An 11119-nucleotide genomic window follows, 5' to 3' on the forward strand; every position below is an offset into this window, starting at 1 on the left:
AGACACAAACACAAGGTTTATGGTTTTACAAATGGTTTCCTACACAATGCTTCTAGCTAAGCTAAGTAGGAATTACAAGTGGATCACTCTAACAAAATTACAACACAATTAAGGACATATGATAACACAGAACTAGAAACTGGTCCTTCGTTCTATTATTCTTTGTTCTTGAAGCCTGGAAGTCACTTGCAAGATGGCAACATACTTGAGAGAAAACTTGATCTGTTTTTCGGATGTGAAAGTGTCTTTTTTTTCCTTTCCTTCATGTTAATAATATCCAAGTGATGTAACTTGGATGATGCAAGCAAATATCCAATACAATGCATTCCCAATAAAAGGATTGTTGCACTGTTGCGTGCGTGTAGAGAAACAGTTACAACGGCTTTACAGCTGTGAGAAGTTGACTGGTACAGGCAGCAAGGGAACTGATGTCCATCTATTCCCTCTATCGTCTCTTTGACTCTAGTTATTGGAACCTTTGCCCGACTTGAGATTTGTTGTGCTTTGGCACCTTGAGGATGTGTAACAGGTCCTGATCTGGTTCTTATCATAAAGTTTGTTAGATCATCAAAATATAAAAAGGCACATAACTTATCAAGAAAGTTCCTCAAAAAACACTTATGATCTCCTAACAAATGGTTGACTGATTGTATCCAAAAGAAATAAGGAGATCGACTTACAATTCAAGAAGTTATATATAAACTGTAGAAAGTTATTGTGTGTAGATTTCATTATTATTAATCATAAAACTATGACATGGAAAAAACGATAACCTAATTAAAAGTGAGGCTTACCTTATTCCTTACTAGTATCAATTTACAATTGCTTTGCACCAAAGGCTACTCGAAAAAATAACCCGAAACTTTTTAATTCTCAACAAAGTTTATTTGAAAATATGACCTCATTATTTTAATTTGGATTAAGGTTGAAATCTTCAATTTTATGAATTTGATTAGATTATTGTTAATATTTTGGATTAGATTTAAAAATATTCTGATCAATTTGAATCTTGTCAAAATAAAGAAATGCCAAAAAATGATAAAAATCAAAATATATATATACGAAAACATATCTTGCTATTGACAATTACAATTCATTAAAAATAATTTGAATGTGTAAAAACAAAAGTTGAACTCAACATGGAGAAAATTAACACAAAATTTCACCATGCTAATTTATTATACACATTAATTAACTCTATTTTATAACTCTAGTGCTTGTTATTAGAAGAATATATATGTGATTAAAGGTTTACTATCTTTTGAACAAATTTTGTGATACTTAACTTGAGATATTCGTGCAACGCATGAGTATAGAGACTAGTACTATATTATAAGTAGGAAGCACCTAAATCAAAAGTTAAATTACGAAAATATCCATCAAATATTAATTGACTATTTTTCCCTACACCATAAAGAGTAAAATATTTCATTTAAATAATACTAGATAAAATTAAGCACATTCATAATATGTTATTTGTCTATGATGTATTTATTTACTTGCTCTTAATGATTAAAACCCCGTGTTTTTTTTTACAATAAAAATTAAAGTTAGTACTAGCTTACTGATGTTTGTCCATAATGCTATACTTTAGTACATTACTCGCCTTACATGTTGTTAGTTTAGTGGTTAATTATACAAAATTTGAGCTATATTATATTGTTTTATGTGTAGGACCATCGGAAGACAAAGACGAGTAAAGATTACACGAAATGAGGATGAAAATACAAGAAAAGAGTACAAAAGAACGAAGTACCCAAGCCTGACGCCAGGCCAGGCGTCGCCAGCTCTATAGCACGCTGCTCCACGCTATAGACCTTGCCCCGCTTGGTCTATGGCACGCTACAGACCAGGCCTCACCTGGCTTATAGCCCGGTCCCCCCAGTCCGCGAATAAATTATTTCCTACTCAATTTTGGACTTGGAGACTTCTACCCTAGCAAACATGTCTAAGAGGGGGGTTGAGCATTTTTAGAGGGATTTGACCTAAGGAGGCAAGAACACGCTAGGAGCAAGGCGGAGAATTCTTCTTCTTTTTGATGTCTTAATTAGTAGAACGAGTAATGTAGTATTTTAGTAGTAGTTCTAATAGCTTAAAGTAAAAAAAACAAAAATATACTAAATCAGAAAAGAAAAATTTAGAAAAAGATTGGACTTTTTTCGACGTTGGATCCCCTAGGCAGTTTTCTTGAGAGATAAAAGTCTAACCAAAAACACACAAAAAATTGAAAACAGATAAATCCAAAAATATCTTTTTATTTTTATTTTTATTATTTTGGTAGTAATAATTTTCTTGTGGTTTTTCTTTGTGTAACAACCCGACTGGTCATTTGAGGTCTCGAGTAGTTCCACTTCATATTTTATAACTTGTACGTGTGGTCGGAATTTAATTTCGGTAAACCCAGAGTTGATTCAAGTGGAAAATTCTAATTTCGAAAGTTTTAAGTTGAAAAAATTGACTAAAGTTGGACTTTTGAGTAAACAACCTCGAAATTGGGATTTAAATATTCCAATAGGTTCGTATGATGATTTCGGACTTGGGCGTATGTTCGGGTTGAGTATCTGGTGGTCCGGGAGCATTTCGACGCTTATCGTAGAAAGTTGGCATTTTGGAAGTTCAAGAATTTCATAAGTTTGGTTTGAAGTGGATATTGGTGTTGTCGATGTCCGTTTGGAGTTTCGAGCCTTGGGATAGGTTTGTATCGTGATTTATGACTTGTACGTAAAGTTTGACGATATTCCGGGATGTTTAAGTGTAATTCGGACGCGTTCGGCGAAGTTTGAAGGTTGGAAAGTTGAAAGAAAGGTTTTGGCCGTCGATTCGTAATTTTGATGTTGTTTAACGTGATTTGAGGCTTTGACTAAGTCTGTGTTGTATTTTGGGATGTGTCGGTATGTTTGGACGGGGTCCCGGGGGCCTCAAGTGTGAATCGGATTGGAAACGGATCGAGTTTGGACTTGGGAGAAGTGTTGAGGCAGCTGGGATCTAGTTCAATCGCACCTGCGGAAAAAGGGCGATGTTGCAGAAGCGGCCAGGCAAGCCAAGGAGCGGATTTTGGCTGGGCAGTGTTGGGACCGCAGATGCGGTCATTTTGCCACAGAAGCGGAACCACACCTGCGGAGGGGGAATCGCAGAACCGGGGGCGCAGATGTGGTCAGCGACCTGGCCTGGGTTCTCGTAGGTGCGAGATTAAAGCCGCAGAAGCGGCTATCACAGAAGCGGCTAGGGGACCGCAGATGCGAAAATATTAGTGGGTAGAGTTGTTTTAAGAATGGGATTTGGCTCTTCTTCTTTTTCATTTTTCACTTGGGTTGGCCGAATTTGGGGAGCTATTTTGAGGGGATTTTCATCAAGCAATACAAGGTAAGTGATTCCCACCTATTGTAAGTTAAATACATAGTTTATATATGAATTTAAACATGAAAATTAGTAGAAATTTAGAATTTTGGTACAAAACCTAGAATTTGGTATTTTGGATTTTGACCACGAAATTGGACATGGAATTGGGAATAAATCATATATTTGAGTTCGTAGTATTATGGGTAAAGTTTATCTTCGAACATTTTCGGAATCTAGACGTGGGCTCGAGGGTTGATTTTATTGACTTTTCGAGCAAAGTTGGGAATTGTTATGAATCGATTTATTATGAGTATTAAGTATATTTTTATTGGTTAGCACATTGTTTGACTAGTTTTGGATCGGCGGGCGTCGGTTTGAGGTGTTAGAGTGACGTTGAAGCCGGTTATGGAACTTCGGAGCGAGGTAAGCCTCCTGTCTAACTCTGTGAGGGGGAAACTACCCCTAGGTGATGTATTTCTTATGTACTATTTGTTGCGGGGGCTACGTATGCACGAGGTGATGAAAGTCCGTACATAGCTGGATTCATGATATGTCCGGTTAGACTTAGGTTCACGCCATGCTATAACTGTACTATTTGAGTTGTCCCTTTCCTATTAAATTCCTTTATTTTACGTTATGACTTGAGACTAGACTCGCGTAGAGTGATAGACTTGCTATTGTAGAGATTTGACGAGCTTCATGATTAGCTGCGAAATAATTGTGCTCTTCTTACGAAATTCTTTCGCGCTATGTGTTTTCATCGAAAGGTTTTTTTTTTAATTTATAACTCACACGTTTATTCGTGAGTGGGGTAAAGGACCCGTTAAAACTTCTTATTCTAATGGGATCGGGCCGTTCTCCTCAGTAGGATTATGTACCACACTCTCATAGGAGCGGGCCATTCGCCTCGGCAGTGTAATAGATGCATCTATGGTTTGTGTCGTTTGACCTTCGGCAATGCACAGAGTAAGATGGGATCGGGCCGTACGCCTCGGCATTTCTATAAAATACTCTAATGGAATCGTGCATAATATTTGGCAAGAAGCTAATGTATCTGTGAGTTTTCCTGATTAGAATATATGACGGCCTATCTGGTGAGGTCAATTGCTATACACACTGGTTGAGGAGGTAATTGCTAATTGAGATCTTGAGTTTATCGTTGAGAGGAGGATTGTACCACATATTTATACTTGTTTGTTTACTCTGCCTCACATATGTTTACTTCCTACTACATTTGATTTATTGGACCACTAGTAAGTATCGATGTTGACTCCTCATCACTACTTCTCTGGGTTAGGCTAGATACTTACTAGGTACGCATTGATTTACGTACTCATGCTATACTTACTGCACTTATTGTGCAAGTATATATATGTTTCTAGTGGTCCTCTGGGTGCAGAGGCACAGCTATTGTGGGGACTTTACAGTGAGCTGCATTTTCTTGTCATGATCCACAGCATACAGAGTCTCCATCAGAGTTATTTATATTTTTTCTGTCTAATTTGTATTCCAGACAGATGTTGTATTATTATTGTAATCCTTAGTAGATGTTCATACACTAGTGGCACAAGGTTTTGGGGGGTTTTACTAGATGTTCAGTATGGTAGTTCACATAGTTATTATCATTTCTCCCTGTAAATTCCATTTCATATTATTTAATCAATGGAAATTATGATTTCAAAGGTAATAAAATGAGTAATTAAGTTTACCAACCATTGTTGGCTTGCCTGACAGATGCATTAGGCGCCATCACGACCTATAGTTGATTTTGAGTTATGACAGCTTGGTATCAGAGCGTTAGGTTCACTTAGGTCTCACGAGTCATGATCAAGTCTAGTAGAGTCTTTTAGATCGGTACAGAGACATATATACTTATGTTCGAGAGGCTACAGGGTTGTTAGGAGCACTTCCCTTCTTGATTCCTCGTCGTGTGATTCGATTCTTTTGAGGCTCGTGCCTTTATTTCCTTCCTACTCAATCTTATGCGACGTGAAGTGCTTGTTATAAATAGGGCATCAAGGAGTTGTAGTGATACTGCAGATGTGGTACATGATGTTTTTCCTTGCGTATTTGGGTTGGCTATTATCGTCTCCTTGCGGAAGGATGTTCTGTCATTTCAGCTCAGTATTTGTATTTCCTATGGTTTTAAGGCTACACACAGATTGCTATGATGTTCGTGCATTGTTATCACACAGGGTTGGAGTAATGGTAGAGATATGTCTATATGTCAAGGCAGTGAATGACTCGAAAGGTGGATCTCCCGGTGCATGGTTTAGAGGTTCGGCATTTAATCCCAGCGGAGGAAAGGCAATCGTACTAGGGATGTTCAGGCTTTGGTTGATGAAGTAACGAGACTTGATATTTTTGAGCATGGTGGAATTCTCATTTGTGATGTGGTGTCATCGTCCTTGTTTGAATGCATTAAGGTTCGCCGGTGTTATGGCCTTCTTCGATTTGCCTTCGGGGCAGGGTGTTGTGAAATGGTGCCTGGTGCCTGAGAAGCGGTTGTCAGAGATGGAGATGTGTAGAAGTTTTAGAATCAAATCGGTGTTTATAATGTTGATGGCTCGAGAAAGATGATCTTCAAAAAGGCTTAGAGTTTGTAGCAATTTATGAGTTCAAGTGCTACAGAGATGGGTTTTGATTTGAGGCAGCATTTGGGCAGCGAAAGATAAGGAAGGATATGGTGGGAGGTATCTCGTGGTGGTTGAATTGCTAGCAGGTCAAGTATGAAAAGCTGAGGTCGAGAAATTGCTTAAAGAAAATGGTTTAACTGCAGTGGGAGTGGCAGAGTAGCATGTGGATTCTGTAGTAGGATAGCCACATGCTTTGAGAAATGTTTAGAGCGATTTGGGGATCATGGCGGACAATGACCAAGTCCATAAATGCCATTTGGGATGGTAGCTACTGTACTGAGGAAGGATTAATATGACAGAAAGTAGTTTTCTTGGAATGAAGAGGGGTGTAAAAGCTTGATTATCATTATGGGATGCGACGTGACTTCGAGTTTGGAATATATTGTCAGACTTTCAGTTGATGTCAATGAGGAATGAACAGACTTTTGCAGCTGGTGGACGAGCATGGGCTCAGGATGGGTTTACTGATTTCATGGTAGTTGTAACCAGGGCAATGTCGTTGGACGATGTCGAAATGTAATCCCACAAGTGGGTTATCTCCTGTGAGCGGGTTAGCGATTTTGTGATTTTGATGAAGTTTCTACGAAGAGTTCTACTTACTACCCGACCGAGTCAAATATGCGATTGTGGCTGATAATTCTGAATATTCATGAAAAATTTAACAAGAGACTATAAGAAATTTGGCAGGTTGACGGTGCGAGATCATGGTAATTAAGAAGGAGGAATCTTTGTGGGTTCTACATTATGTGATGGTAGCTTAAAGCTAAGTGGGGGAGCCCACCGTCTATGATTGGATCACGTAGTTGTCTGCTTGTGCAGTTTCTGGTTATCGGTGCATTGGTGGATCATTTATGACTAAGAAAAGAAAACATCAAGGGTAATTCGAGCAAAGAACTTGATAATGTGTGCTATATTTTGCCTTATCTATTCATGTGCAGGTTTTAGGAAGACTCAGAGTTTATTCTTCTTATGGATTTGATTCATTCGGTTGCTTCTTTGGGAGTGTTCATGTGCTAATAGAGCGTTGGAGTTTGATTATATTCGGGACCAGGTCAGAGTGGGTGACTCTTTACAACAGTTCTAGTGGGTTAACGAATTTAAGTGTGGTGCCTAAGGATTCCGGGTCCGTTTTGTGGTTAAGGATCGAGTTTTTGCAGTGGGTTATGAATGGGACTTGGAGTGTTCTTTGTTATCATCAGGTCTGCGGTTTTATTGTGCGCATAAGGAGGGTATGCGATAGTTCATGGGTATTGAGACGATGTGATCTCATGAATTGGGTCACTCAGGATAAGTGTTGTTGGGTTACCTTATGTTTTGAATGAAGCTATTATCATTTCTAAGGCAAGTTAAAAGTAAATTAGAAGAAGTTGGGTCGGTTAGTAATGGTTGAATCAGCATGATTGTAGCAATGATCAGTTCCTTCAACGTGTTAAGTTATAAATGTGGTTAGGGGTTGTACGTGCGGGCTTGATAGCCACCATAATTTGATTGATTTGGGAGGTATTTGATTCAAATGGCCTTGTTGTGTAAATGGATTCCGAAAGAGTTATGAAAATTTAGACCGCGACTTGAGGTTGTATTTTTTGCAGTTATGGAAATTCAGTTGTGTGTTACAATGGTTCTTTTGAAATGAGTTAAGTGAAAGGTTTCTAGCCAATGAAGTGTTTATTCTACTAGCAGTTCAGGGGTTATGATGAATTCTTGTACTCTCGTGTAGCGGCATTGTTGATACCCAATTGTGTCCATCCTTACTCATTATTTTAATGAGCTACTATTTTTATTTAAAAGTCATAATAATATTTAGAGTATTTTAAATACTATTACAAACATTATTACCTTATTTTACTTTGTTAGCTCATGATATATTATAATTTCACTGCATATTTTGTCAATTTGGTTTGTCAATTTTAGATTGGAAAATATTACTTTGTTTTAAGCACATCCAAATACATATATATTTTCTTCAAACGGTATTTATTCTAATGTTTATTTCTTAATTCATGCATTTTGATTTTTCTACTTATTACTTAATTTTTTTTAATTTAAATAGTAGCCAATTCATTTCGGTCACCAGGACAACCCAAATCCTCCTCTACTTTTGAATTGCAAAATCTTTCATATCCCATAAAATCCTCTCCCATGTCCCCACAAGTAAAAAAAAATCTTTCCTTCTTTAGGCTCATATTATTCTTTCCATAATTTAGTATATTTTTCCCATTTTCTCACACCCTCTACCAATGGCTCTTTTCTCTTCCCGACACTTTATGGTCCTCTTTTTCCATCTATATAAAGAGGGGACACCCTATTCTCGGAGGATCCTCTCGGTTAAGAGAAGACACACGCACGAACACTTATGGCCAGAAACCACTACTCCACCACCGTCTTTCTCTAGCCTGCAAATATCTCATTTTTATTGGAGTTAAAATGATTATTCTTTGTAGTCCACGTTCTCCGTCTTCTGTAAGAGAAGGCTTTGGGAATACACTCCAAGGAGAAATGAAGCCAACGAGTAGAGAGATACAAGCGTTGACATTTTGTCAAGCTTCAGCTTATAAGGTCAAAAGACGGAGGCTTGACCCTTTTAATTAAGCTTCTATTTCAAAATGATTCTCCATTGTTCTGGTGGCCATCCGTGTTCGAGGTCGTTGTCCCGTATATGAACTGCCAGATTCACGCTTAAAGTCTTCTATGAAGCCTCTATGCGCTATTGAGGTTCCATCGGAATTCATAGCTCAGGCTTGCGAGTTTGTAGTTCGCCATAAAAATGAAAAAGAGATAAATGACCACACAAATATTGTTTACCCGTAAAACGGTATAGTTGAATTTGTTCGTGGTTTCTAGATAAGCGAATTAATTTGATCCAAAGAGTAATAAATAACTGATGAAATATAAAATACTTAGCCTTAGAATGTAGATGGAACGGCAAAGCTAACGATTCCGGAAATAAGGTTTACGGGCACAACAATGATCAGATCAAAAGCGAGAGAATAAAATTGTATTAAAATACTGTATAGAATGTCGTGAAAGTTAACTAGAAAAATTATGTCCTTACAATGATAACTGAGCTCCCTATTTATAGCTATGTCTAGTGAAGGAAGTCCTAGGATCATGCTCTTCTTTAATGCCAACTATGAGGGCCATTGATGGAGATGTAATGTTGGATATAAATGCTAAATTCCTTGTAACGGACCATCATCCTTAATCTGCAAAATATTAAGTATTAAATATTACCGGGCGCAAAGCATTTAATACTCCATTTATGATTGTTATTCCTTCTGGTGACAAGCAAAATAGCTGTGTTCGATGGCCATCCATATCTTGTGTTCCATGTGTCCTTCCTTTGAGCGGCCACATGTCATGTCGTATTTTTTCCTATATAGATAGTTCCACTGCTTCCCGGTGACACAATTTTGAGTTACCGAAAAGTTGGTAGAAAACATCTTTTGGCGGTAATTATTATAACTACCTTTGAAGTTCTCTAACAGTTGATTAAACGCACGTCTCTCCGCATTTAATACTCCAAACACGCGTCATCCCATGATTCAGCACAACTTTATCGATTATCGAGGTAATCATGGCCATGAATTTAACTGCCAAAATCTTACTTATCCGCACCATCCTTCCCTTATGTATTTCATAATCTCTCAAACTTCTAATTTGCATCTTTATTTCCCAACTTCTCTATGATCTTCTTCGAACCAGAAATTTTTCTTTATTTCCAATGGCTTCCTCTTCAAAATCTGCTAGTTCTTCAAAGGGTAAGAACAAAATCGAGGACTCCGTTCCTGCAACAGTGGGTTCCATCATCCCAAGAAGGCTTAGTACTTCGAAGGATTTTGAAGAGAAATTTCCTATTGCTAACCCTCACACATGGGTTGTTAGTAGATACCCTTCTTCTATTCGCCCTTCCATTATTCCTTCTATGAAGGAGGATTGTCGCTGCCATGAGTTGGACATCATTGCACCTGACCTATCGGAGCAAGTGACCCTTCCCAGAGAAGGGTTTTCATATTTTTTCACGTATCCATTTACTTTGGGTGCGTTTTCTTTGAGCGGAGAGCTTGATTCTATGATTGCGGAGTTTTGCCTTCGCTACCAAGTATGTTTGGCACAGGTAAGTCCTTCAGTGTGGAGGACGGTTGCCTGCCTTTGGTGTTTGTGCCTAAAAACTAGAAAGAAGCTAACCCAAGCTCATATGATGAATCTTTATTCCCCTAAAATATTTTGTGGGGGAATGATAAACCTTTGCAAGCGTGGACACCATGCTTTGTTGTCTATCATGGACGACTACAACGACCGTGGGTGGATGGAACGGTTCGTTGTAGTTGCCACCAGTGACATTGTTCCAACAACGGCTTCATCCTTTCCGGTTGCTTGGAACCACTCTCGTAAGTTCTTTTTAATACACCTTTTCTTACAAAATATTCTTCCATACTTATATTGGTCCTTTAACCTTCGTTTGTTACAGCGACTCGATGGATCCCACCGGCTTTAGAAGGCGTGGACCGGTGGATTCAGAAGATCTTGGACATACTAGAGTTAGAGTAACTAGAGTTAGTTTTAGTACTAACTACAGTTTGATAGATTAGTCTTCACACATTATATATAGACATATGTATAGATACATTTTATACTTGGAATGAAATATTACAATCTCTCTCCTCTTCTAGAATATTCCCTAAGATTCATTATTTGTGACCTCCTTCTTCTCCAGCTAACAAAGCAATTTAGCTCAATCACCATGGCAGAGCTCCCTGGATAGCTGAATTCAATAGAAGTTGAGTCCAAGAATTTGGATTGGCTTAAAAGGGTGAATATTATCAAAGGTGTTGCCTTTGCTTTATCTTATATCGACCGGGATTGCTCACCATCGATTGTTCATTGAGACATATCAAGCAGTAATGTTTTGCTTGATTCCGAGTATGAAGCTTGTGTTTCAGATTTCTGCATAGCTAAGCTTCTCATGCCATACTCATCCAATTGCACTGCGCTTGCAGACACTTATGGCTATGTTGCACCTGGTAAGGTCTAAATTTTTATCCTTTTCTTTTAAATCATCACAAAGTATAGACACACACACTCTACATTGTTTCTTAAAACTTCATGAAATTGTATTGTTTCAGAGCTTGCATTTACAATGAAGG

The sequence above is a fragment of the Nicotiana tabacum genome, chromosome 12, assembly GCF_000715075.1.
Source record: "Nicotiana tabacum cultivar K326 chromosome 12, ASM71507v2, whole genome shotgun sequence".
Classification (NCBI taxonomy): Eukaryota; Viridiplantae; Streptophyta; class Magnoliopsida; order Solanales; family Solanaceae; genus Nicotiana; species Nicotiana tabacum.